The sequence below is a fragment of the Colobus angolensis genome, unplaced genomic scaffold (assembly GCF_000951035.1).
Source record: "Colobus angolensis palliatus isolate OR3802 unplaced genomic scaffold, Cang.pa_1.0 Scaffold213, whole genome shotgun sequence".
Taxonomy (NCBI): domain Eukaryota; kingdom Metazoa; phylum Chordata; class Mammalia; order Primates; family Cercopithecidae; genus Colobus; species Colobus angolensis.
Genome location: NW_012115300.1, coordinates 3941911 through 3947910, shown reverse-complemented (window position 1 = coordinate 3947910; position 6000 = coordinate 3941911).

The window sequence follows — 6000 nt, the reverse complement described above, 5'->3', positions numbered from 1 at the left end:
CCAGATGATCAAACTTAAACAGCCAGCATTTTAATGACTGTGTCCCCCCACTGTATCTCAAATGCACTCTATTAGCAAACATGACAGCCCAATTACTTCCATGGCACTTAGCATTTCATGGTGGGCTATTGCCAACAGTAGAATATAGGGTGGGAAACATGCCAAAGAAGTTAACTGATTTTAAAGGCTAAAATATTGCTCGCATTGAAAATTCAGGGTTTATGTAAGGCTAATTCCCCTGACCCTGTTTAAAGTCACCAGATAAGTACGTTGTCACCTACTTAAGTGATAACTTTTTCCCTTTATATTATGCAAAAAAGTAGGTAAGCCAATTTTGCTACAAAGAACATGTTAGTAAAATTTTATGTCATATAAAATCAAACATTTGTTTTACTTATCACTGGAGAATAGAAAATCATTCAAAAATGCATTACTAATCCATTATACATTGACTTGGTCTACATCAATAAATCTAGAGAAAAAAATAGCCTTTCATTTCAGTTGATGCTTGATATGATTTGACTGTGCCCCCACCCAAATCTCATCTTAAATTGTAGCTCCCATAAATCCCAGTTGTGGTGGGAGGGACCTTTTGGGAGGTAATTGAAGCATGGGGGTGGGTTTTTCCCATGCTGTTCTCATAATAGTGAATAGGTCTCATGAGATCTGATGGCTTTATAAAGGGGAGTTCTTCCACACATGCTCTGTTGCTTGCTTGCTGTCATGTAAGACATGCTTTTGCTTCTCCTTCACCTTCTGCCATTATTGTGAGGCCTCCCCAGCCATGTGGAACTGTGAGCCCATTAAACCTCATTTTATTTATAACTTACACAGTCTCTGGTATTTCATCATAGCAGTATGAAAATACACTAATAGAATAAATTGGGCCTGGGAGTGGGGCACTACTGAAAAGATACCCAAAAATGTGGAAGCGACTTTGAAACTGGGTAACAAGCAGAGGTTGGAATCATATGGAGGGCTCAGAAGACAACAGGGAAATGTAGGAAAGTTTGGAACTTCCTAGAGACTTGGAGGGCTCAGAAGAAGACAAGAAGATGTGGGAAAGTTTGGAGTTTCCTCGAGACTTGTGGAATGGTTTTGGTCAAAAAGTCTAGGCCAAAATGGTTTCAGATGGAGGTGAGGAACTTGGGAACTGGAACAAAGGTGATTCTTGTTACACTTTAGCAAAGAGACTGGCAGCATTTTGCTCCTGCTCTAGAGATCTAGGAACTTTGAACTTGAGAGAGATGATTTAGGGTAACTGGCAGAAGAAATTTCTAAGTGGCAAAGCATTCAAGAGGAAGCAGAGTATAAAACTTTGAAAATTTTGCAAGCTGATGATGCAGTAGTAAAGAAAAACCCGTTTTCTGGGGAGAAATTCAAGCCAGCTGCAGAAATTTGCATAAGTAACAAGGAGCAGAATGTTAATCACCAAGAAAATGAGGAAAATGTCTCCAAGGCATGTCAGAGGCCTTCACAGTAGCCCCTCCCATTATAGGCCTGGAGGCCTAGGAGGGAAAAATGGTTTCCAGGACTGGGTCCAGGTCCCCCCTGCCGTGTGCAGCCTTGGGACTTGGTAACCAGCATCTCAGCCACTCCAACCACAGCTAAAAGGGGTCAAGATACATCTCAGGCCATGGCTTCAGAGGGCGCAAGCCCCAAGCCTTGGCAGCTTCCACATGCTGTTGAGCCTGTGGGTATACAGAACTCAAAAATTGAAGTTTAGGAACCTCTGCCTAGATTTCAGAGGATGTATGAAAACACCTGGATGTCCAGGCAGAGGTATGCTGCAGGGGCAAAGCCCTCATGGAGAACTCTTGCTAGGGCAATGCCGAGGGAAATGTGGGGTGGGTGCCCCCATACAGGGTCTCCACTGGGACACTGCCTAATGGAGCTGTGCAAAGAGGGCCACTGCCCTCCAGACCCCAGAATAGTAGGATCTACTGACAGCTTGCACCGTGCACCTGGAAAAGCCACAGACAGATATTCAATGCCGGCCGGTTAAAGCAGCCAGGATCGGGGCTGCACCCTGCAAAGCCAGAGGGATGGAGCTGTCCAAGGCCATGTGAACCCACCTCTTACATCAATGTGGCCTGGATATGAGACATGGAATCAAAGAAGATCATTTTGGAGCTTTAAGATTTGACTGTTCCACTGGATTTTAGACTTACATGGGGCCTATAGCCCTTTCATTTTGGCCAATTTCTCCCATTTGGAAAGGGTGTATTTACCTAATATTTGTATCTCCATTGTATCTAAGAAGTAACTAACTTGCTTTTAATTTTACAGGCTCATAGGCAGAAGGGACTTGCCTTGTCTCAGATAGACTTGGAACTTGGACTTTTGGGTTAATGAGTTAAGACTCTGGGAATGAGTTAAGACTCTGGGAATGAGTTAAGACTTTGGAAGACTGTTTGGAAGGCATGATTGTGTTTTGAAATGTGAGTACATGAGATTTGGGAGGGGCCAGAGTGGAATGATATGGTTTGGCTGTGTCCCCACCCAAATCTCATTTTGAATTGTAGCTCCCATAATCCCACATATTGTGGGAGGGACCCAGTGGGAGGTAATTGAATCATGCGGGTGGGTTTTTCCCATGCTGTTATCATAGTAGTGAATAAATCTCATGAGATCTGATGGTTTTATAAATGGGAGTTCTCCTGCACATGTTCTCTTGCCTGCTGCCATGTAAGATGTGTGTTTGCTCCTCCTTCACCTTCTGATGAAAACCTAAAGACTTCATCAAAAACTATTAGAACGTATAAACAAATTAATTAAAGTTGCAGCATACAAAACTCTGCATATGAAAATCAGTAGCATTTCTATATGCCAGTAGAGAACAATCTGAAAATGAAATCAAGAGAGTAATCTCATTTACGATAGTTAAAAATAAAATAAAATACCTAAGAGTACACTTAACCAAAGAAGTAAAAAATATCTAGAATGAAAACTATAAAACATTGATGAAAGAAACTGAAGAAGACACAAAACTTGGTAAGATATTCCATGTACATGGATTTGAAGAATCAACATTGTTAAAAATGTCCATACTACCCAAGGCAATCTACAGATTAAATGTAATGTCTATCAAAATCTCGATGACATTCTTCACAGAAATAGAGAAAAAAATTGTAAAATTTATATGGACCCACAAAAGACCAAGAATAGCCAAAGCTATCCTGAGCAATAAGAATGAAACTGGAGGAATCATATTACTTGACGTCAAATTTTACTACACAGCTATAGTAACCAAAACAGCACGGTACTGGCATAAAAACAGACACATATACTAACGGAACAGATGGAGAATCCATAAACAAATCCACACACCTACAGTGAACTCATTTTCAACAAAGGTGCCAAGAATACACCCTGGGGAAAAGACAGTCTCTTCCATAAATGGTGCTGAGAAAACCAGATATCCATGTGCAGAAGGATGAAACTAGATCCCTATCTCTCACCATATACAAAAACCAAGTCAAAATAGATTAAAGACTTAAAGACTTCCAACTATGAAACTACTAAAATAAAACATTGGGTAAACTCTCTAGGACACTGGAGTGGGCAAAAATTTATTAAGTAATATCTCACAAGCACAGACAACCAATGGAAAAATGGACAAATCAGATCACATCCAATTAAAAAGCTTCTGCACAGCAAAGGAAATAACAAAGTGAAGAGACAACCTACATAATGGGAGAAAACATCTGCAAACTAACTGTCTGACAAGGGATTAATAAACAGAATATGTAAGGAACTCAAACAACTCAACAGGACAAAGTGTGACAATCCAATTTAAAAATGCGCAAAATATCTGAATAGACATTTCCGAAAAGAAGGCATACAAAGGTCCAACAGGTGTATGCAAAGTGCTCCATATCACTGATCATCAAAGAAATGCAAATCAAAACTACAATGAGATATCATCTCACCCCAGTTCAAATGGCTTTTATCTAAAAGACAGGCAATAAATAGGCTGGTAAGGATGTGGAGAAAAGGGAACCCTTGTACTCTTGTGATGGCAGAAAGTAAATTAGTACAACCACAATGTAGAACAGTTTGAAGGTTCCTCATAAAATCAAAAATAGATACAATTTGTAATAGCTATAATAGTATATAATTATAATAGCTATAATTGATAGAGTACTTAAAGAAGTTGTCATAAACATAGGCATTCATCATAAGCCAATGAGGCAGGTATACTCTTATGCTCATTATACCAACAAGTAAATTGAGGCACAGAGGAAATAACTTGCTGAAGGCAGAGATGGGACACAAATCCAGATAGCCTGGTCCCCCAGGCTCTCTATCAGCCTACTGCGTATTTCCCCTCTGTATGACCTTGGGTCACCTCTTCCCCTGTACCTCTAAAAAGTTGATTCTACCTAAAGTGGATTTGGATTTATATATGTAATTAGGATTCTAAAGCAGATGTTGGCAAACTTCCTGTAAATGGCCAGATAATAAGTATTTTAGGCTTTACAAATCATGCAGTCTCTCTCAAAACTCTGCCACTGTAGTATGAAAGCAGCCATGGAAAGCAAATTGGCATTATGTTCCAAATAAAACCTTTATTTACAAAAACAGGCAGTGGGCTGGATTTGACTAGCAGGCTGTCGTTTGTCAACCTACGTGCAACCTATCATATGTAATAATGGAATGATTAGGCTAGCTTCAGCAAGAACAAATTTAGGAATATTCAACATCATTGTGATAGAAGAGATCTTGACACAACAGACTTTCATGTTTTCTGCCTTCACAACTACATTATTTGGGACATATGATGTCTGACTGACTCTTGGTTTCTAGGAAGAAAGACTATATAGATTCAAACACCAAATTAATCCCTGTCAGTTTTTATAAGTTCAAGATAGGTGCACATTTGCTCTTGTTGCTGTATTTAAAAAAGCTATAGTCTGGTATCCAAATCACGATTAGGCTATCAGGATAGTTCACTCAACTCTATCAGATGCATGTTATGGTCAAAATAATACTCATGTGCAATAATATACACATGCTCATATACACACATTTCCACAGAAAGAAAATCTTACACATACATATTTTAGTTACATTTGCTAAATAAAATGTAGTAAACTTTTATTATTTTTAATAAAAGTACAATCCACAGAAAACACATTTGTACCAAGAACATAGGTAATTTCCTCCTTAAGGGAGCTGAGGGGAAAATCTTGTCTAATGTTTCAATCTCTGTTACAGCTGTATCTACATAATTCAAAACAACTAAGATATTTTATTCAGTAAACAGTCTGATATTCTGCTTTATGCCTAGCACTAAAACAGAATTTCTGGGGAATATGAATTAAATGATTTTGCCTCTTTCCTTAAACTGCTTATATTTAATTTTGATATATAATATTCCCAAAGAAAAAATGTTTACTAATGATACATATGTTGAATAATAATGCTGGGATTCGATCACAATAATAGCTAAAAAGCAATTAAAAAAATAAGAATACTATATATGGCTATATAATATTTACCAGTTGAGGGTTAAGAAACTTTACATAACTTTAGAGGAAGAAGAGAATCCTATGTATTAGAGTACCAGCAACGATTTGGAATTTCATAGTTGTAAGATTCCTTTACTAAACTTGAAGTGGTGTGATATTACTTGACTGTGATAACTAAAAAGAACAACAATAGGAAAAATATAATACAAATGGAAAGATGAATGTAAATGTAAACTCCAGCACATCAATAATTACGTGAAATGTAAATGGTCTAAACACTCCAATTAAAAGGCGTGATATGCCAGATTGGGAAAGGATGGGGTAGTTAGACCCAATTCTCTACTGGCTACAATAAAGCCACTTTAAATATAAAGACACATAGGGATTAAAAGAATATTTTGTAAATCAGTGAAAAAGACCATGCAAATCCTAATAACAACAACAAAAAAGACAAAAACAAACAACTACAATAAAAACCCCCAACAACAAAACCAAAAATTTGGAGTGGTTATACTAATATCAAACG